Raw genomic sequence first — 22,870 nt, 5'->3', positions numbered from 1 at the left:
CCTTGCTTTGCAGTGAAATGGGCACAGCATAACTTTTTGAACGCCCACTTTCGAGCTTCTGGGCCGAAATATACAGGCACGTCACTTTAAGACTAAAAGAGTAGCCGAAACTACTTTACGCGCATCCTGATTTTGACAAACTTCGGCTCGATTTCCCGGAACTTGGGGGATATTTTGATGTCCCGGAGACTGTAAACCATCTCCTGATGTGGCTTGGTTCGCGGTGAAATGGACACAGCAAAACTTTTTAAACTTTCACTTTCGAGCCTCTGGGCCGAACTATAGCCCGAGTTGACGTTAGAGAATGAAAGAATAGCCGAGACCGCCTTACGCGCATCGTGATTTTGACCAACTTTGGCTCGATTTCCCGGGAAATGGGGAATATTTTCCGGTACCGGGGACTCTAAAGTAACTCCTGATTGCCTTGGTTTGCATTGAAATGGAGAGAGCAAAACTTTTTCAACGCTCCCCTTGGGGCTTCTGAGCCGAAATATAGCCCCACTTGAGTTTAAGACTGAAAGAGTAGCCGACACCGTCTTACGCGCATCGTGATTTTGACCAACTTCGGCTCGATTTCCCGAAACTTCGGGTATATATTCAACGCCCAAGGACTCTAAACTAACCCCTGATGGCCTTGGTCTGCAGTGAAATAGACACAGCAAATTTTTTTAACGCTTACTTTCGAAATTCTGGGCCGAAATATAGCCCCACTTCAATTTGAGACTGAAATAGTAGTCGAGACCGCCTTAGACGCATCGTTATTTTGACCAACTTCGGCTTGAGTTGCCAGAACTTAAGGGATATTTTCCAGTCCCGTGGACTCTAAACTAACTCATGATAGCCTTGGTTTTCAGTTAAATTGAGAGAGCAAAACTTTTTGACCGCTCACTTTCGAGCTTCTGGGCTGAAATATACAGCCACGTCGCTTTAAGACTAAAAGAGTAGCCGAGACTGCTTTACGCGCATCGTGGTTTTGAGAAACTTCGGCTCGATTTCCCGGGACTTGGGGGATATTTTGATGTCCCGGACACTGTAAACAATCTGCTGATGTGGCTTGGTTTGCGGTGAAATGGACACAGCAAAACTTTTTGAACTTTCACTTTCTAGCTTCTCGGCCGAAATATAGCCCCAGTTCACTTTAAAAATGAAAGAGTAGCCGAGACCGCCTTACGCGCATCGTGATTTTGACAAAATTCGGCTCGATTTCCCCGAACTTGGGCGATATTTTCCAGTCCTGAGGAGTCTAAACTAACTCCTGATGGCCTTGGTTTGAAGTGAAATGAACACAGTAACACTTTTTGAAGGCTTATTTTCGAGCTTCTGGGATTAAATATAGCCCCACTTCACTTTAAGACTGAAAGAGTAGGCGAGACCGCCTTACGCGCATCGTGATTTTGAGCAACTTCCGCTCGATTTTCTAGAATTTTGGTGATATTTTCCACTCCCTTGGACGCTAAACTAACTGCCGATGGCCTTGGTTTGCAGTGAAATGGACGCAGGTAAACTTTTTAAACGCTCAGTTTCGAGCTTCTGGGCCGAAATACAACCGTATTTCACTTTAAGACTGAAATAGTAGCCGAGACGGCCTTACGAGCATCGTGATTTTGACCAAGTTCAGCTCGATTTCCTGGAACTTGGGGGATATTTTCCAGTCCGGTGGACGCTAAACTAACTCCTGATGACGTTGGTTTGCAGTTAAATGCAGAAAGCGTAACTTTTTAAAGGGTCACTTTCGAGCTTCTGGGCCGAAATATAGCCCCACTTTACTTTAAGACTGAAAGAGTAGCCGAGACCGTCTTACGCGCATCGTGATTTTGACCAACTTCCGTTCGATTTCCCGGAACTTCGGGGATATATTCCAGTCCCGGGGACTCTAAACTAACTGCTGATGGCCTTGGTTTGCAGTGAAATTGAAACAGCACATTTTTTCGAACGCTCACTTTCGAGCTTCTCGGCCGAAATATAGCCCTACTTCACTTTAAGACTGAAAGAGTAGCCGACACCGTCTTACGCGCATTAGGATTTTGACCAACTTCGCGATTTTCCGGAACTTGGGAAATACATTCCACTCCCGGGGACTCTAAACTAACTCCTGATAGCCTTGGTTTGCAGTGAAATAGACACAGTAATTTTTTCGGCCCAGCTTGTGGGCCGAAATAAAGCCACACTTCACTTTAAGACTGAAGGAGTAGCCGACACCGCCTTAAGCGCACCGTGATTTTGACCAACTTCGGCTCGATTTGCCGGAACTTGGGGGATATTTTCCAGTCCCGGGGACTCTAAACTAACTCCTGATTGTCTTAGTTTTCAGTGAAATGGACACAGCAAAACTTTTCGAACGCTCACTCTCGAGCTTCTGGACCGAAATATAGCCCCACTTTACTTTAAGACTGAAAGAGTAGAGACCGTCTTGCGCAAATCGTGATTTTGACCAACTTCGGGTCGGTTTCTCGGAACTTGGGGGGTATATTCCATTTCCGCGGGCTCTAAACTAACTCCTGATGGCCTTGGTTTTCAGTGAAATGGACAAAGGAAAGCTTTTTGAACACTCTCTTTGCAGCTTGTGAGACGAAATAGAATCCCACTTCACTTTCAGACTGAAATAGTAGCCGAGACCGCCTCACGCGCATCGTGAGTTAGACCAAGTTCAGCTCGATTTCACGCAACTTTTGGGATATTTTCCAGTCCGGGGGACTCTAAACTAACTCCGGATGGCCTAGGTTTGCACTGAAATGCGCACAGCATAACTTTTTGAACGCCCACTTTGGAGCTTGTGGGCCGAAATATAGCCCCACCTCACTTAAGACTGAAAGAGTAGCCAAGATCGCCTTACGCGCATCGTGATTTTGACCATTTTCGGATCGATTTCTCGGAACTTGGGGAATATTTTCCAGTCCCGGGGACTCTAAACTAACTCCTGATCGCCTTGCTTTGCATTGAAATGGACAGCGCAAAACTTTTTGAACGCTCACTTTCGAACTTCTGGACAGAAATATAGCCCGACTTTACTTTAAGACTGAAAGAGTAGCCGAAACCACCTTACGTATATCGTAATTTTGACGAACTTCGAATGGATTTCCCGGAACTTGGGTTATATTTTCCAGTCCCTTGGACGCTAACCTAAGTCCTGATGGCCTTGTTTTGAAGTGAAATGGACACAGCAAAACTTTTTGAACGCTCACTTTCTAGCTTGTGGGCCGAAATATAGGCACACTTGACTTTCAGACTGAAACAGTAGCCGAGACCACGTTACGCGCATCATGAATTTGATCACCTTCGCCTCCAATTCCCGGGACTTGGGGGATATTTTCCAGTCCCGGGGACACTAAACTAACTCCTGATGGCCTTGGTTTGCATTGAAATGGGCACAGCACAATTTTTTGAACGCACACTTTCGAGATTCTGGGCCGAAATATAGCCCCACTTCACTTAAGACTGAAAGAGTAGCCGAGACCGCCTTGCTCGCATCGTGAATTTGACAAACTTCGGGTCGATATTCCGGAACTTGGGGGATATTTTCCAGTCCCAGGAACTCTAAACTAACTTCTGATGGCCTTGGTTTGCAGTAAAATGGACAGAGCAAAACTTTTTGAACGCTCACCTTCGAGCTTCCTGGCCGAAATAAAGCCCCACTCTACTTTAAGACTTAAAGAGTAACCGAGACCACCTTACGCGCATTGTGATTTTGACAAACTTCGGGTGGATCTCCCGGAACTTGGGGAACATTTTCCAGTCCCTTGGACAATAAACTAAGTCCTGATGGCCTTGTTTTGCAGTGAAATGGACACAGCAAAACTTTTTGAACGCTCACTTTCGAGCTTGTGGGCCGAAATATAGCCACACTTTACTTTAAGACTGAAGCAGTAGCCGACACCGCATTTCGCGCATCGTGATTTTGATCAACTTCGGCTCGCTTTCCCGGAACTTGGGGAATATTTTCCAGTCCCGGGGACCCGAAACTAACTTTTGATGGCTTTGGTTTGCAGTGAAATGCACACAGCAAAACTTTTTGAACGCTCACTTTCGAGCTTCTGGACAGAAATATAGCCCCACTTCACTTTAAGACTGAAAGGGTAGCCGAGACCCCTTTGGGAGCATCGTGGTTTTGACCAAATTCAGCTCGATTAACCGGAACTTGGGGAATATTTTCCAGTCCCAGAGACGCTAAACGAACTCGTGATGCCTTGTTTTTCAGTCAAATAACACAGCGAAACTTTTTGAACGCTCACTTTCGGGCTTCTGGCCCGAAATATAGCCCCACTTCACTTTAAGACTGAAACAGTGGCCGATACCGCATTTCGCGCATCGTGATTTTGATCAACTTCGGCTCTATTCCCCGGAACTTGGGCAATATTTTTCAGTCCCGGGGACTCTAAACTAACCCATGATGGCCTTGGTTTGCAGTGAAATGGACACAACAAAATATTTTGAAACCTCACTTTCGGGCTTCTGGCCCGAAATATAGCCCGACTTTACTTTAAGACTGAAAGAGTAGCCGAAGCCGCCTTACGTATATCGTAATTTTGACGAACTTCGAATGGATTTCCCGGAACTTGGGGGATATTTTCAAGTCCCTTGGACGCTAAACTAAGTCCTGATGGCCTTGTTTTGAAGTGAAATGCACACAGCAAAACTTTTTGAACGCTCACTTTCTAGCTTGTGGGCCGAAATATAGGCACACTTGACTTAAAGACTGAAACAGTAGCCGAGACCACGTTACGCGCATCATGAATTTGATCAACTTCGCCTCCAATTCCCGGGACTTGGGGGATATTTTCCAGTCCCGGGGACTCTAAACAAACTCCTGATGGCCTTGGTTTTCATTGAAATGGACACAGCATAATTTTTTGAACGCTCACTTTCGGGCTTCTGGCCGGAAATATAGCCCCACTTCACTTTAAGACAGAAAGAGTAGGCGAGACCACTTTAGGGGCATCTTGATTTTGACCAACCTCGGCTCAATTTCCCGGACCTTGGGGCAAATTTTCCTGTCCCGGGGACGCTAAACTAACTCCTGATGGCCTTCGTTTTCAGTGAAATGAACACAGCAAAACTTTTCGAACGCTCACTTTCGAGCTTCTGGGCCGAAATATACAGCCACGTCACTTTAAGACTCAAAGAGTAGCCGAGACTGCTTTACGCGCATCGTGATTTTGACAAACTTCGGCTCGATTTCCCGCAACTTGGGGGATATTTTGATGTCCCGGAGACTGTAAACTATCTCCTGATGTGGCTCGGTTCGCGGTGAAATGGACACAGCAAAACTTTTTGAACTATCACTTTCGAGCTTCTGGGCCAAAATATAGCCCGAGTTCACTTTAAGAATGAAAGAATAGCCGAGACCGTCTTACGCGCATCGTGATTTGGACCAACTTCGCCTCGATTTCCCGAAACTTCGGGTATATATTCAACTCCCAAGGACTCTAAACTAACCCCTGATGGTCTTGGTCTGCAGTGAAATGGACACAGCGAAAGTTTTTGAAGGCTCACTCTCGAGCTTCTGGGCCGAAATAGAGCCCCATTTTACTTTAAGACTGAAAGAGTAGGCGAGACCGTCTTGAGCGAATCGTGATTTTGAACAATTTTGCGTTTATTTCCCGAAACTTGGGGGATATATTCCGCTCAATGGGACTCTAAAGTAACTCCTGATGGCCTTGGTTTTTAGTGAAATGGACAGAGCACAACTTTGGAGCTTCTGGGAAGAAATATAGCCCCACTTTACTTTAAGACTGAAAGAGTAGATGAGACCGCCTTACGCGCATCGTAAATTTGACGAACTTCGAATGGATTTCCCGGAACTTGGGGGATATTTTCCAGTCCCTTGGACGCTAAACTAATTCCTGATGGCCTTGTTTTGAAGTAAAATGTACACAACAAAACTTTTTCAACGCTCACTTTCTAGCTTGTGGGCCGAAATATAGCCACACTTCACTTTAGGACTGAAACAGTAGCCGAGACCACGTTACGCACATCATGAATTTGATGAACTTCGGCTCGATTTCCCGGAACTTGGGGGATATTCTCCAGTCCCGGGGACTCTAAAGTAACTTCTGATGGCCTTGGTTTGCACTGAAAGTGACAGAACAAAACTTTTTAAACACTCACTTTCGAGCTTCTGGGCCGAAATATTGCCCCACTTCACTTTAAAACTGAAAGGGTAGCCGAGACCACCTTACGCACCTCGTGATTTTGACCTATTTCGGCTTGATATACCGGACCTTGGGGGATATTTTCCAGTCCCGAGGACTCTTAAGTAGCCCCTGATGGCCTTGGTTTGCATTGAAATGGATACAGCAAAACTTTTTGAACGCTCACTTTTGAGCTTCTGGGCCGAAATATAGCCCCACTTCACTTTAAGACTGAAAGAGTAGCCGAGACCGCCTTACGCGCATCGTCATTTTGACCAACGTCTTCTCGATTTTCCGCAACTTGGAAAATACATTCCACTCCCGGGGACTCTAAACTAACTCCTGATAGCCTTGGTTTGCAGTGAAATAGACACAGTAATTTTTTTTGGAGCTTTGAGCTTGTGGGCCGAAATAGAGCCCCACTTCTCTTTAAGACTGAAGGAGTAGCCGACACCGCCTTAAGCGCACCGTGATTTTGACCAACTTCGGCTCGATTTGCCGGAACTTGTGGGATGTTTTCCAGTCCTGGGGACTCTAAACTAACTCCTGATTGTCTTGGTTTTCAGTGAAATGGACACAGCGAAACTTTTTGAACGCTCACTCTCGAGCTTGTGGACCGAAATATAGCCCCACTTTACTTTAAGACTGAAAGAGTAGCCGAGAGCGTGTTGCGCAAATCGTGATTTTGACCAACTTCGGGTCGGTTTCCCGGAACTTGGGGGATATATTCCATTTCCGCGGGCTCTAAACTAACTCCTGATGGCCTTCGTTTTCAGTGAAATGGACAAAGAAAAGCTTTTTGAACACTCTCTTTGTAGCTTGTGGGCCGAAATAGAATCTCACTTCACTTTCAGACTGAAAGCGTAGCCGAGACCGCCTCACGCGCATCGTGAGTTAGATCAAGTTCAGCTCGATTTCACGCAACTTTTGGGATATTTTCCAGTCCGGGGGACTCTAAACTAACTCCGGATGGCCTTGGTTTGAACTGAAATGCGCACAGCATAACTTTTTGAACGCCCACTTTTGAGCTTCTAAGCCGAAGTATAGGCCCACTTTACTTTAAGACTGAATGATTAGCCGAGATCGCCTTACGCGCATGGTGATTTTGACCTTTTTCGGATCGATTTCTCGGAACTTGGGGGATATTTTCCAGTCCCGGGGACTCTAAACTAACTCCTGATCGCCTTGCTTTGCATTGAAATGGACAGAGCAAAACTTTTTGAACGCTCACTTTCGAGCTTGTAGGCCGAAATATAGCCACACTTTACTTTGAGACTGAAACAGTAGCCGAGACCGCATTTCTCGCATCGTGATTTTGATCAACTTCGGCTTGCTTTCCCGGTACTTGGGGAATATTTTCCAGTCCCGGGGACCCTAAACTCACTTTTGATAGCTTTGGTTTGCAGTGAAATGCACACAGCAAAACTTTTTGAACGCTCACTTTCGAGCTTCTGGACAGAAATATAGCCCGACTTTACTTTAAGACTGAAAGAGTAGCCGAGACCACCTTACGTATATCGTAATTTTGACGAACTTCGAATGGATTTCCCGGAACTTGGTGGATATTTTCCAGTCCCTTGGACGCTAAACTAAGTCCTGATGGCCTTGTTTTGAAGTGAAATGGACACAGCAAAACTTTTTGAACGCTCACTTTCTAGCTTGTGGGCCGAAACATAGGCACACTTGACTTTAAGACTGAAACAGTAGCCGAGACCACGTTACGCGCATCATGAATTTGATCAACTTGGGCTCCAATTCCCGGGACTTGGGGGATATTTTCCAGTCCCTTGGACGCTAAGCTAAGTCCTGATGACCTTGCTTTGCAGTGAAATGGACACAGGAAAACTGTTTGAACGCTCACTTTCGAGCTTGTGGGCCGAAATATAGCCACACTTTACTTTAAGACTGAAACAGTAGCCGAGACCGCATTTCGCGCATCGTGATTTTGATCAACTTCGGCTCGCTTTCCCGGAACTTGGGGAATATTTTCCAGTCCCGGGGACTCTAAACTAACTTTTGATTGCTTTGGTTTGCAGTGAAATGGACACAGCAAAACTTTTTGAACGCTCACTTTCGAGCTTCTGGACAGAAATTTAGCCCCACTGCACTTTAAGACTGAAAGGGTAGCCGAGACCGCTTTGGGAGCATCGTGATTTTGACCAACTTCAGCTCGACTTCCCGGAACTTGGGGAATATTTTCCTGTCCCAGGGACGCTAAACTAACTCCTGATGCCTTGTTTTTCAGTCAAAGAACACAGCAAAACTTTTTGAACGCTCACTTTCGGGCTTCTGGCCCGAAATATAGCCCCACTTCACTTTAAGACTGAAACAGTGGCCGATACCGCATTTCGCGCATCGTGATTTTGATCAACTTCGGCTCTATTCCCCGGAACTTGGGGAATATTTTCCAGTCCCGGGGACACTAAAATACCTCCTGAAGGCTTTGGTTTGCGGTGATATAAACACAGGGAAACTTTTTGAACGCTCACTTTCAAGCTCCTGGGCAGGAATAAAGCCTCAGTTCACTTTAAGACTGAAACAGTAAGCGAGACCGCCTAACGCGCACCGTGATTTTGACCAATTTCGGCTAAATTTCCCTGAACTTGGGGGATATTTTCCAGTCCCGAAGACTCTTAAGTAACTCCTGATGGCCCTCGTTTGCATTGAAATGGATACAGCAAAACTTTTTGAACGCTCACTTTTGAGCTTCTGGGCCGAAATATAGTCCCACTTCACTTTAAGACTAAAAGACTAGCCAAGACCGTCTTGCGGGCATCTTGATTTTGAGCAACGTCTTCTCCATTTTCCGGAACTTGGAAAATATATGGCAGTCCCGGGGACACTAAACTAACTCCTGATAGCCTTGGTTTGCAGTGAAATGGACACAGCAAATTTTTTGCAGCGCTCACTTTGGAGCTTCTGGTCCGAAATAGAGCCCCACTTCACTTTAAGACTGAAAGAGTAGCCGAGGCCGCCTTAGGTGCATCGTGATTTTGACCAACTTCGGCTTGAGTTGCCAGAACTTAAAAGATATTTTCCAGTCCCATGGACTCTAAACAAACTCATGATGGCCTTGGTTTTCAGTGAAATTCAGAGAGGAAAACTGTTTGAACGCTCACTTTCGAGCTTCTGGACCGAAATATAGCCCTACTTCACTTTAAGACTGAAAGAGTAGCCGAGACCGCCTTACGCGAATCGTTATTTTGACCAACTTCGTCTCGATTTCGCTGAACGTGGGGGATATTTTCCAGTTCCGGGCACTGTAAACTACTTCCTGAGGGCCTTGCTTTGCAGTGAAATGGGCACAGCATAACTTTTTGAACGCTCACTTTCGAGCTTCTGGGCCGAAATATACAGCCACGTCACTTTAAGACTCAAAGAGTAGCCGAGACTGCTTTACGCGCATCGTGATTTTGAGAAACATCGGCTCGATTTCCCGGAACTTTTGGGATATTTTGATGTCCCAGAGACTGTAAACTATCTCCTGATGTGGCTTGGTTCGCGGTGAAATGGACACAGCAAAACTTTTTGAACTTTCACTTTCGAGCTTCTGGGTCGAAATATAGCCCGAGTTCACTTTAAAGAATGAAAGAATAGCCGAGACCGCCTTACGCGCATCGTGATTTTGACCAACTTTGGCTCGATTTCCCGGGAAATGGGGAATATTTTCCAGTACCGGGGACTCTAAAGTAACTCCGATATCCTTGGTTTGCATTGAAATGGAGAGAGCAAAACTTTTTCAACGCTCCCCTTGGGGCTTCTGAGCCGAAATATAGCCCCACTTCAGTTTAAGACTGAAAGAGTAGCCGACACCGTCTTACGCGCATCGTGATTTTGACCAACTTCGGCTCGATTTCCCGAAACTTCGGGTATATATTCAAGTGCCAAGGACTCTAAACTAACCCCTGATGGCCTTGGTCTGCAGTGAAATGGACACAGGAAATTTTTTTGAACGCTTACTTTCGAAATTCTGGGCCGAAATATAGCCCCACTTCACTTTAAGACTGAAAAAGTAGCCGAGACCGCCTTAGACGCATCGTGATTTTGACAAAATTCGGCTCGATTTCCCCGAACTTGGGCGATATTTTCCAGTCCCGAGGAGTCTAAACTAACTCCTCTCTAACTCCTAACTTCCGCTCGATTTTTTAGAACTTTGGCGATATTTTCAAGTCCCGGGGATTCTAAACTAACTTCTGATGGCCTTGGTTTGCAGTGAAATGGACGCAGGAAAACTTTTTGAACGCTCAGTCTCGAGCTTCTGGGCGGAAATACAACCGTATTTCACTTTAAGACTGAAATATTAGCCGAGACCGCCTTACGAGCATCGTGATTTTCACCAAGTTCAGCTCGATTTCCCGGAACTTGGGGGATATTTTCCAGTCCGGGGGACTTTAAACTAACTCCTGATGGCCTTGGTTTGCAGTTAAATGGAGAAAGCGTAACTTTTTAAAGGGTCACTTTCGAGCTTCTGGGCCGAAATATAGCCCCACTTTACTTTAAGACTGAAAGAGTAGCCGAGACCGTCTTACACGCATCGTGATTTTGACCAATTTCCGTTCGATTTCCCGGAACTTCGGGGTATATTCCAGTCCCGGGGACTCTAAACTAACTGCTGATGGCCTTGGTTTGCAGTGAAATGGACACAGGACATTTTTTTGAACGCTCACTTTCGAGCTTCTCGGCCGAAATATAGCCCTACTTCACTTTAAGACTGAAAGAGTAGCCGAGACCGCCTTACGCGCATCGTAATTTTGACCAACTTCGGCTCGATTTCCCGGAAGTTGTCGAATATTTTCAATTCCCGGGGAAGCTAAACTAACTTCCGATGGCCTTAGTTTGCAGTTAAATGGACACAGCAAAACTTTTTGAACGCTCACTTTCGAGCTTATGGGTCGAAAAAATAGCCCCACTTAACTTTAAGACTGAAAGAGTAGCCGAGACCGCCTTGCGCGCATCGTGATTTTGGGTTACTACGGCTGAATATACCGCAAATAGGGGGATATTTTCCAGTCCCGGGGACTCTAAACTAACTTCTGATGGCCTTGGTTTCCAGTGAAATGGACACAGGAACACTTTTTGAACGCGCACTTTCGAGCTTGCTGGCCGAAATATAGCCCTCCTTCTTTTTAAGACTGAAAGAGTAGGCGGGAGCGCCTTACGCGCATTGTGTTTTTGAGGATCTTCGGCTCGATCTGGCGAAACTTGGGAGATATTTTCCAGTCCCAAAGTCTCTAAACTCACTCCTGATTGTCTAAGATGTGAGTGAAATAGAGACAAAAATTTTTGAACCCTTGCTTTCGAGCTTCTGGAGTTAAATCTAAGCCCAGTTTACCTTAAGACTAAAAGAGTAGCAGAAACCCCCTTAAGCGCATCGTGATTTTGACCAACTTCGGTTAAATTTCCCGGAACTTGGGGGATATTTTCCAGTCCCGGGGACCCTAAACTAACTTTTGATAGCTTTGGTTTGCAGTGAAATGCACACAGCAAAACTTTTTGAACGCTCACTTTCGAGCTTCTGGACAGAAATATAGCCCCACTTAATTTTAAGACTGAAAGGGTAGCGAGACCGCTTTGGGATCATTGTGATTTTGACCAACTTCAGCTCGATTTACACGAACTTGGGGAATATTTTCCAGTTCCAGGGACGCTACACTAACTCCTGATGGCCTTGTTTTTCAGTCAAGGAACACAGCAAAACTTTTTGAACGCTCACTTTCGAGCTTCTGGACAGAAATATAGCCCGACTTTACTTTAAGACTGAAAGAGTAGCCGAAACCACCTTACGTATATCGTAATTTTGACGAACTTCGAATGGATTTCTCGGAACTTGGTGGATATTTTCCAGTCCCAGGGACTCTAAACTAACTTCTGATGGCCTTGGTTTCGTGTGAAATGGACACAGGAACACTTTTTGAACGCGCACTTTCGAGCTTGCTGGCCGAAATATAGCCCTCCTTCTTTTTAAGACTGAAAGAGTAGGCGGGAGCGCCTTACGCGCATTGTGTTTTTGAGGATCTTCGGCTCGATCTGGCGAAACTTGGGAGATATTTTCCAGTCCCAAAGTCTCTAAACTCACTCCTGATTGTCTAAGATGTGAGTGAAATAGAGACAAAAATTTTTGAACCCTTGCTTTCGAGCTTCTGGAGTTAAATCTAAGCCCAGTTTACCTTAAGACTAAAAGAGTAGCAGAAACCCCCTTAAGCGCATCGTGATTTTGACTAACTTCGGGTGGATTTCCCGTAACTTGGGGGATATTTCCAGTCCCTTGGACGCTAAACTAAGTCGTGATGGCCTTGTTTTGCAGTGAAATGGAAACAGCAAAACTTTTGAAACACTCAGTTTCGAGCTTCTGGGCCGAAATATTGCCCCACTTCACTTTAAGACTGAAAGAGTAGCCGAGACCGCCGTACGCGCGTCGTGATTTTGACCAACTTCGGTTAAATTTCCCGGAACTTGGGGGATATTTTCCAGTCCCGGGGACTCTAAACTGACCCCCGACGTCCTTGGTCTGGAGTAAAATGGACACAGCAAAACTTTTTAAACGCTCACTTTTGAGCTTCTGGGTCGAAATATATCTCCACTTCACTTTAAGAGTGAAAGAGTAGCCGAGACCGCCTTACGCCCATCGTAATTTTGACCAACTTCGGCTCGATTTCCCAGAACTTGGGGGATATTTTCCAGTCCCGCGGACTCTAAAGTAACTCCTGATGGCCTTGCTCTGGAGTGAAATGGACACAGCACAACTTTTTGAATGCTCACTTTCGAGCTTTTGGGCGGAAATATTGCCCCAGTTCACTTTAAGAATGAAAGAGTAACCGGGACTGCCTTACGCGCATCGTGATTTTGACCAACTTTGGCTCGATTTCCCGGAAAATGGGGGATATTTCCCGGTACCGGGGACTCGAAACTAACTCCTGATTGCCTAGGCCGAAATGTAGCCCCAGTTCATTTTAAGACTGAAAGAGTAAACGAAATTGCCGTAGGCTTATCGTAATTTTAAGAAAGTATGGCTCAATTTGCCGAAACTTGGAGGATATCTTCCAGTCTCGAGGATTCTAAACTATCTCCTGATGGACTTAGTTCTTAGTGAAATGGACACAGGTAAAAGGAGAGCACGCTCGATGTCGAGCTTGTAGAACCGAAATATAGCCCACTTAATTATCGGAGTAAACGAGTAGCCGAGACCGCCTTACGCCCATCGTGATTTTGAGCATGTTTGGCTCGGTTTGCCGGAGTTCGGGGAATCTTGCCCAGTTCCGAGGACTCTATGCTAACTCCTGATGAACTTAGTTTTCAGTGATATGTACACAGGCAAAAGGAGCGCACGCTCGGTGTTGAGCTTGTCGGCCGAAATATAGCCCCACTTCATTTTAAGACTGAAAGAGTAGCCGAGACCGCCTTACGCGCATCGTGATTTTAAGCAACTTTGGCTCGATCTGCCAGAATTTGGGAAATATTTTCCAGTCCCGGGGACTCTAAACTAACTCCTGATGGCCTTGGTTTCCAGTGAAATGGACACAGGAACACTTTTTGAACGCGCACTTTCGAGCTTGCTGGCCGAAATATAGCCCTTCTTCTTTTTAAGACTGAAAGAGTAGGCGGGAGCGCCTTACGCGCATTGTGATTTTGAGGATCTTCGGCTCGATCTGGCGAAACTTGGGAGATATTTTCCAGTCCCAAAGTCTCTAAACTCACTCCTGATTGTCTAAGATGTGAGTGAAATAGAGATAAACATTTTTGAGCCCGTACTTTCGAGCTTCTGGAGTTAAATCTAAGCCCACTTTACCTTAAGACTGAAAGAGTAGCCGAGACCCCCTTAAGCGCATCGTGATTTTGACTAACTTCGGGTGGATTTCCCGTAACTTGAGGGATATTTCCATTCCTTTGGACGCTAAACTAAGTCGTGATGGCCTTGTTTTGCAGTGAAATGGACACAGCAAAACCTTTGAAACACTCAGTTTCGAGCTTCTGGGCCGAAATATTGCCCCACTTTACTTTAAGACTGAAACAGTAGCCGAGACCGCCGTACGCGCGTCGTGATTTTGACCAACTTTGGTTATATTTCCCGGAACTTGGGGGATATTTTCCAGTCCCGGGGACCCTAAACTAACTTTTGATAGCTTTGGTTTGCAGTGAAATGCACACAGCAAAACTTTTTGAACGCTCACTTTCGAGCTTCTGGACAGAAATATAGCCCCACTTAATTTTAAGACTGAAAGGGTAGCGAGACCGCTTTGGGATCATTGTGATTTTGACCAACTTCAGCTCGATTTACACGAACTTGGGGAATATTTTCCAGTCCCAGGGACGCTAAACTAACTCCTGATGGCCTTGTTTTTCAGTCAAGGAACACACCAAAACTTTTTGAACGCTCACTTTCCGGCTTCTGGCCCGAAGTACAGCCCCACTTCACTTTAAGACAGAAAGAGTAGCCGAGACCACTTTAGGGGCATCGTGATTTTGACCAAGCTCGGCTATATTTCCCGGACCTTGGGGCATATTTTCTTGTCCCGGGGACGCTAAACTAACTCCTGATGGCCTTGGTTTGCAGTGAAATGAACACAGCAAAACTTTTCGAACGCTCACTTTCGGGCTTCTGGCCCGAAATATAGCCCCACTTCACTTGAAGACTGAAAAAATAGCCGAGACTACATTACGCAAATCGTGATTTTGACCAACTTCGGCTCGATTTCCCGGAAGTTGGGGGATATTTTCCAGTCCCGGGGACTCTAAACTAGCTCCTGATGGCTTTGGTTTGCAGTGAAATAAACACAGGGAAACTTTTTGAACGCTCACTTTCAAGCTCCTGGGCAGGAATAAAGCCTCACTTCACTTTAAGACTGAAACAGCAAGCGAGACCGCCTAACGCGCACCGTGATTTTGACCAACTTCGGCTAAATTTCCCTGAATTTGGGGAATATTTTCCAGTCCCGAAGACTCTTAAGTAACCCCTGATGGCCTTCGTTTGCATTGAAATAGATACAGGAAAACTTTTTGCAGCTCACTTTTGAGCTTCTGGGCCGAAATATAGCCCCACGTCACTTTAAGACTGAAAGAGTAGGCGACACCGTCTTACGCGCATCGTGATTTTGACCAACTTCGGCTCAATTTCCCGAAACTTCGGGTATATATTCAACTCCCCAGGACTCTAAACTAACCCCTGATGGCCTTGGTCTGCAGTGAAATGGACACAGCAAATTTTTTTTCAACGCTTACTTTCGAAACTCTGGGCCGAAATATAGCCCCACTTCACTTTAAGACTGAAATAGTAGCCGAGACCGCCTTAGACGCATCGTTATTTTGACCAACTTCGGCTTGAGTTGCAAGAACTTAAGGGATGTTTTCCGGTCCCGTGGACTCTAAACTAACTCATGATGGCCTTGGTTTTCAGTTAAATTGAGAGAGCAAAACTTTTTGAACGTTCACTTTCGAGCTTCTGGGCCGAAATATACAGCCACGTCACTTTAAGACTAAAAGAGTAGCCAAGACTGCTTTACGCGCATCGTGATTTTTACAAACTTTGGCTCGATTTCCCGGGACCTGGGGATATTTTGATGTCCCAGAGACTGTAAACAATCTGCTGATGTGGCTTGGTTTGCGGTGAAATGGACACAGCAAAGTTTTTTGAACCCTCACTTTCGAGCTTGTCAGCCGAAATATAGCCATACTTCACTTAAAGACTGAAACAGTAGCCGAGACCACGTTTCGCGCATCGTGATTTTAATCAACTTCGGCTCGATTTCCCGGAACTTGCGAAATATTTTCCAGTCCCGGGGACTCTAAACTAACTCGTGCTGGTCTTGGATTGCAGTGAAAGTGACAGAGCATAACTTTTTAAACACTCACTTTCGAGCTTCTGGGCCGAAATATTGCCCCACTTCACTTTAAAACTGAAAGAGTAGCCGAGACCGCTTTACCTGCATTGTGATTTTGAGCAACTTCGGCTCGATTTGCCGGAACTAAGGGGATATATTCCAGTCCCGAGGACTCTTAAGTAACCCCTGATGGCCTTGGGTGCATTGAAATGGAGCCAGCAAAACTTTTTGAACGCTCACTTTTGAGCTTCTGGGCCAAAATATAGCCCCACTTCACTTTAAGACTGAAAGAGTAGCCGAGACCGCCTTACGCGCATCGTCATTTTGACCAACGTCTTCTCGATTTTCCGCAACTTGGGAAATACATTCCACTCCCGGGGACTCTAAACTAACTCCTGATAGCCTTGGTTTACAGTGAAATAGACAGATTAATTTTTTTTGAGCTTTGAGCTTGTCGGCCGAAATAGAGCCCCACTTCTCTTTAAGACTGAAGGAGTAGCCGAGACCGCCTTAAGCGCACCGTGATTTTGACCAACTTCGGCTCGATTTGCCGGAACTTGGGGATATTTTCCAGTCCCGGGGACTCTAAACTAACTCCTGATTGTCTTGGTTTTCAGTGAAATGGACACAGCGAAACTTTTTGAACGCTCACTCTCGAGCTTGTGGACCGAAATATAGCCCCACTTTACTTTAAGACTGAAAGAGTAGCCGAGAGCGTGTTGCGCAAATCGTGATTTTGACCAACTTCGGGTCGGTTTCCCGGAACTTGGGGGATATATTCCATTTCCACGGGCTCTAAACTAACTCCTGATGGCCTTGGTTTTCAGTGAAATGGACAAAGGAAAGCTTTTTGAACACTCTCTTTGTAGCTTCTGGGCCGAAGTAGAATCCCACTTCACTTTCAGACTGAAATAGTAGCCGAGACCGCCTCACGCGCATCGTGAGTTAGACCAAGTTCAGCTCGATTCCACGCAACTTTTGGGATATTTTCCAGTCCGGGGGACTCTAAACTAACTCCGGATGGCCTTGGTTTGAACTGAAATGCGCACAGCATAACTTTTTGAACGCCCACTTTGGAGTTTGTGGGCCGAAATATAGCCCCTCTTCACTTTAAGACTGTAAGATTAACCGAGATCGCCTTACGCGCATCGTGATTTTGACCATTTTCGGATCGATTTTTCTGAACTTGGGGGATATTTTCCAGTCCCGGGGACTCTAAACTACCTCCTGATCACCTTGCTCTTCATTGAAATGGACAGAGCAAAACTTTTTGAACGCTCACTTTCGAGCTTGTGGGCCGAAATATAGCCACACTTTACTTTAAGACTGAAACAGTAGCCGAGACCGCATTTCGCGCATCGTGATTTTGATCAACTTCGGCTCGCTTTCCCATAACTTGGGGAATATTTTCCAGTCCCGGGGACCCTAAACTAACTTTTGATAGCTTTGGTTCGCAGTGAAATGCACACAGCAAAACTTTTTGAACGCTCACTTTCGAGCTTCTGGACAGAAATATAGCCCCACTTCACTTTAAGACTGAAAGGGTAGCCGAGACCGCTTTGGGAGCATCGTGATTTTGACCAACATCAGCTCGCTTTCCCGTAACTTGGGGAATATTTTCCAGCCCCAGGGACGCTAAACTAACTCGTGATGGCCTTGTTTTACAGTCAAAGAACACAGCAAAACTATTTCAACGCTCACTTTCGCGCTTCTGGGCCGAAACATAGCCCCACTTAACTTTAAGACTGAAAGAGTAACCGATACCCCATTTCGCGCATCGTGATTTTGATCAACTTCCGCTCGATTCCCCGGAACTTGGGCAATATTTTTCAGTCCCGGGGACTCTAAACTAACCCCTGATTACCTTGCTTTGCAGTGAAATGGACACAGCAAAACTTTTTGAACGCTCAGTTTCGGACTTCTGGCCCGAAATATAGCCCCACTTCACTTTAAGACAGAAAGAGTAGCCGAGACCACTTTAGGGGCATCGTGATTTTGACCAACCTCGGCTCAATTTTCCGGACCTTGGGGCATATTTTCTTGTCCCGGGGACGCTAAACTAACTCCTGACGGCCTTGGCTTGCAGTGAAATGAACACAGCAAAACGTTTTGAACGCTCACTTTCGGGCTTCTGGCCCGAAATATAGCCCCACTTCACTTTAAGACTGAAAGAGTAGCCGAGACTACCTTACGCAAATCGTGATTTTGACCAACTTTGGCTCGATTTCCCGGAAGTTGGGAGATATTTTCCAGTCCCGGGGACTCTAAACTAGCTCCTGATTGCTTTGGTTTGCAGTGAAATAAACACAGGGAAACTTTTTGAACGCTCACTTTCAAGCTCCTGGGCAGGAATAAAGCCTCACTTCACTTTACGACTGAAAAAGCAAGCGAGACCGCCTAACGCGCACCCTGATTTTGACCAACTTCGGCTAAATTTCCCTGAACTTGGGGGATATTTTCCAGTCCCGAAGACTCTTAAGTAACCCCTGATGGCCTTCGTTTGCATTGAAATGGATACAGCAAACCTTTTTGAAGCTCATTTTTGAGCTTCTGGGCCGAAATATAGCCCCACTTCACTTTAAGACTGAAAGACTAGCCAAGACCGTCTTACGCGCATCGTGATTTTGACCAACGTCTTCTCCATTTTCCGGAACTTGGGAAATATATTGCAGTCCAGGGGACTCTAAACTAACTCCTGATGGCCTTGGTTTGCAGTGAAATGGACACAGCAAATTTTTTGCAGCGCTCACTTTGGAGCTTCTGGGCCGAAAGAGAGCCCCACTTCAATTTAAGACTCAAAAAGTAGCCGAGGCCGCCTTAGGCGCATCGTGATTTTGACCAACTTCGGCTTGAGTTGCCAGAACTTAAAAGATATTTTCCAGTCCCAGGGACTCTAACCTAACTCATGATGGCCTTGGTTTTCAGTGAAATTGAGAAAGGAAAACTTTTTGAATGCTCACTTTCGAGCTTCTGGACCGAAATATAGCCGTACTTAACTTTAAGACTGAAAGAGTAGCCGAGACCGCCTTACACGAATCGTTATTTTGACCAACTTCGTCTCGATTTCGCGGAACTTGGGGGATATTTTCCAGTTCCGGGCACTGTAAACTACTTCCTGAGGGCCTTGCTTTGCAGTAAAATGGGCACAGCATAACTTTTTGAACGTTCACTTTCGAGCTTCTGCGCTGAAATATACAGCCACGTCACTTTAAGACTCAAAGAGTAGCCGAGACTGCTTTACGCGCATCGTTATTTTGACAAACTTCGGCTCGATTTCCCGAAACTTCGGGTATATATTGAAGTCCCAAGAAGTCTAAACTAAATCCTGATGGCCTTGGTTTGCAGTGAAATGAGCACAGCAAGACTTTTTGAACTTTCACTTTCTAGCTTCTCGGCCGAAATATAGCCCCAGTTAACTTTAAGAATGAAAGAGTAGCCGAGACCGCCTTACGCGCATCGTGATTTTGACAAAATTCGGCTCGATTTCCCCGAACTTGGGCGATATTTTCCAGTCCCGAGGAGTCTAAACTAACTCCTGATGGCCTTGGTTTGCAGTGAAATGAACACAGCAAAACTTTTTGAACTTCCACTTTCTAGCTTCTCGGCCGAAATATAGCCCCAGTTCACTTTAAGAATGAAAGAGTAGCCGAGACCGCCTTACGCGCATCGTGATTTTGACAAAATTCGGCTCGATTTCCCCGAACTTGGGCGATATTTTCCAGTCCCGAGGAGTCTAAACTATCTCCTGATGGCCTTGGTTTGCATTGAAATGGACACAGGTAAAAGGGGCGCACGCTACGTTTCCAGGTGGTAGGACGAAATATAGCCCAACTTTATTTTAAGACTGAAAGTGTACACGAAACCGCCTTAAGCGCATCGAAATTTTTAGCCACTATGGCTCAATTTGCCAAAACTTGGGGGATATTTTCCAGTCCCGGGGACTCTACCCTAACTCTTGATGGCCTTAGTTTTCAGTAAAATGGTCACAGGTAACAGGAGCGCACGCTCGGTGTCGAGGTTTTAGGCCGAAATGTAGCCCCAGTTCATTTTAAGACTGAAAGAGTAAACGAAACTGCCGTAGGCTTATCGTAATTTTAAGAAAGTATGGCTCAATTTGCCGCAACTTGGAGGATAGCTTCCAGTCTCGAGGATTCTAAACTATCTCCTGATGGACTTAGTTCTTAGTGAAATGGACACAGGTAAAAGGAGAGCACGCTCGGTGTCGAGCTTGTAGAACCGAAATATAGCCCCACTTCATTTTCGGACTAAACGAGTAGCCGAGACCGTCTTACGCGCATCGTGATTTTAAGCATCTTTGGCTCGATTTGCCGGAATTCGGGGAATATTTTCCAGTCCCGAGGACTCTATGCTAGCTCCTGATGAACTTAGTTTTCAGTGATATGTACACAGACAAAAGGAGCGCACGCCCGGTCTCGAGCTTGTGGGCCGAAATATAGCCCCCCTGAAGACTGAAAGAGTAGCCGAGACCGCCTTACGCGCATCGTGATTTTGAGCAAGTTTGGCTCGATCTGCCAGAATTTGGGAAATATTTTTCAGTCCCAAGGACTCTAAACTAACTCCTGATGGCCTAAGATGTCAGTGAAATGGACACAGGTAAAATTAGCGCACGCCCGGTCTCGAGCTTCTAGGTCAAAATATAGCCCCCCTTTATTTTAAGACTGAAAGAGTAGCCGAGACCGCCTTACGCGCATCGTGATTTTGGGCCACTTTTGCTCGATTTCCCGGAAGTTGGCGAATAATTTAAAGTCCCGGGGACGCTAAACTAACTCCCGATGACCTTGGTTTGCAGTTTAATGAACACAGCAAAACATTCTGAACGCTCACCTTCGAGCTTCAGGGCCGAAATATAGCCCTACTTAAATTTAAGACTGAAAGAATAGCCGAGAGCCCGTTACGCGCATCGTAATTTTCATCAACTTCGGCGTCATTTCCTGGAACTTGGAATATATTTTCCAGTCCCGGGGACTCTGAACTAACTCCTGATGGCCTTGGTTTGCAGGGAAATGGACACACCAAAACTTTTTGAACGCTTACTTTCGAGCTTGTGGGCCTAAATATAGCCACAGTTCACTTTAAGACTGAAACAGTAGCCGACACCACGTTTCGCGCATCGTGATTTTGATCAACTTCTGCTCGTTTTCCTGGAACTTGGGGAATATTTTCCAGTTCCGGGGACTCTCAACTAACTCCTGATGGCCATGGTTTGCAGTGAAATTCACACAGCACAAGTTTTTGAACGCACACTTTCGAGCTTCTAGGCCGAAATATAGTCCCACATCACTTACGACTTAAAGAGTAGCCGAGACCGCCTTGCTCGCATCGTGATTTTGACCAACTTCGGGTCGATATTCCGGAACTTCGGGGATATTTTCCAGTCCCAGGAACTCTAAACTAACTCCTGATGGCCTTGGTTTGCAGTGAAATGGGGACAGCAAAACTTTTTAACCGCTCACCTTCGAGCTTCCTGACCGAAATAAAGCCCCACTTTACTTTAAGACTGAAAAAGTAGCCGAGACCGCCTTACGCGCATTGTGATTTTGACAAACTTCGGGTGGATCTCCCGGAACTTGAGGGATATTTTCCAGTCCCTTGGACGCTAAACTAGGTGCCGATGGCCTTGGTTTGCAGTGAAATGGACACAGCAAAGCTTTTTGAACGCTTACGTTCGAGGTTGTGGGCCGAAATATAGCGATACTTTACTTGAAGACTGAAACAGTAGCCGACACCACGTTTCGCGCATCGTGATTTTGATGAACTTCGGCTCGCTTTCCCGGAACTTGGGGAATATTTTCCAGTCCCGGGGACCCTAAACTAACTTTGATACCTTTGGTTTCCAGGGAAATGCACACAGCAAAACTTTTTGAACGCTCACTTTCGAGCTTCTGGACAGAAATAAAGCCCGACTTTACTTTAAGACTGAAAGAGTAGCCGAAACCGCGTTACGTATATCGTAATTTTGACGAACTTCCAATGGATTTCCCGGAACTTGGGGGATATTGTCCAGTCCCTTGGACGCTAAACTGAGTCCTGATGGCCTTGATTTCAAGTGAAATGGCACAGCAAAACTTTTTGAACGCTCACTTTCTAACTTCTGGACCGAAATATAGGCACACTTGACTTTAAGACTGAAACAGTAGCCGAGACCACGTTACGCGCATCATGAATTTGATCAACTTCGACTCCAATTCCCGGGACTTGGGGGATATTTTCCAGTCCCGGGAACTCTAAACTAACTCCTGATGGCCTTGGTTTGCATTGAAATGGACACAGCACAATTTTTTGAAACCACACTTTGGAGATTCTGGGCCAAAATATAGCCTCACTTCACTTAAGACTGAAAGAGTAGCCGAGACCGCCTTGGTCGCATCGTGAGTTTGACAAACTTCGGGTCGATATTTCGGAACTTGGGGGTTATTTTTTCGTCCCAGGAACTCTAAACTAACTCCTGATGGCCTTGGTTTGCAGTGAAATGGACAGAGCAAATCTTTTTGAACGTTCACCTTCGAGCTTCCTGGCCGAAATAAAGCCCCACTTTACTTTAAGACTTAAAGAGTAACCGAGACCACCTTACGCGCATTGTGATTTTGACAAACTTCGAGTGGATCTCCCGGAACTTGGGGAACATTTTCCAGTCGCTTGGACGCTAAACTAAGTCCTGATGGCCTTGTTTTGCAGTGAAATGGACACAGCAAAACTTTTTGAACGCTCACCTTCCAGCTTGTGGGCCGAAATATAGCCACACTTTACTTTAAGACTGAAACAGTAGCCGAGACAGCATTTCGCGCATCGTGATTTTGATCAACTTCGGCTCGCTTTCCCGAAACTTGGGGAATATTTTCCAGTCCCGGGGACCGTAAACTAACTTTTAATAGCTTTGGTTTGCAGTGAAATGCACACAGCAAAACT

The sequence above is a fragment of the Orbicella franksi genome, chromosome 7 (genome assembly GCF_964199315.1).
Source record: "Orbicella franksi chromosome 7, jaOrbFran1.1, whole genome shotgun sequence".
Classification (NCBI taxonomy): domain Eukaryota; kingdom Metazoa; phylum Cnidaria; class Anthozoa; order Scleractinia; family Merulinidae; genus Orbicella; species Orbicella franksi.
This window is presented reverse-complemented; position numbering follows the sequence as displayed.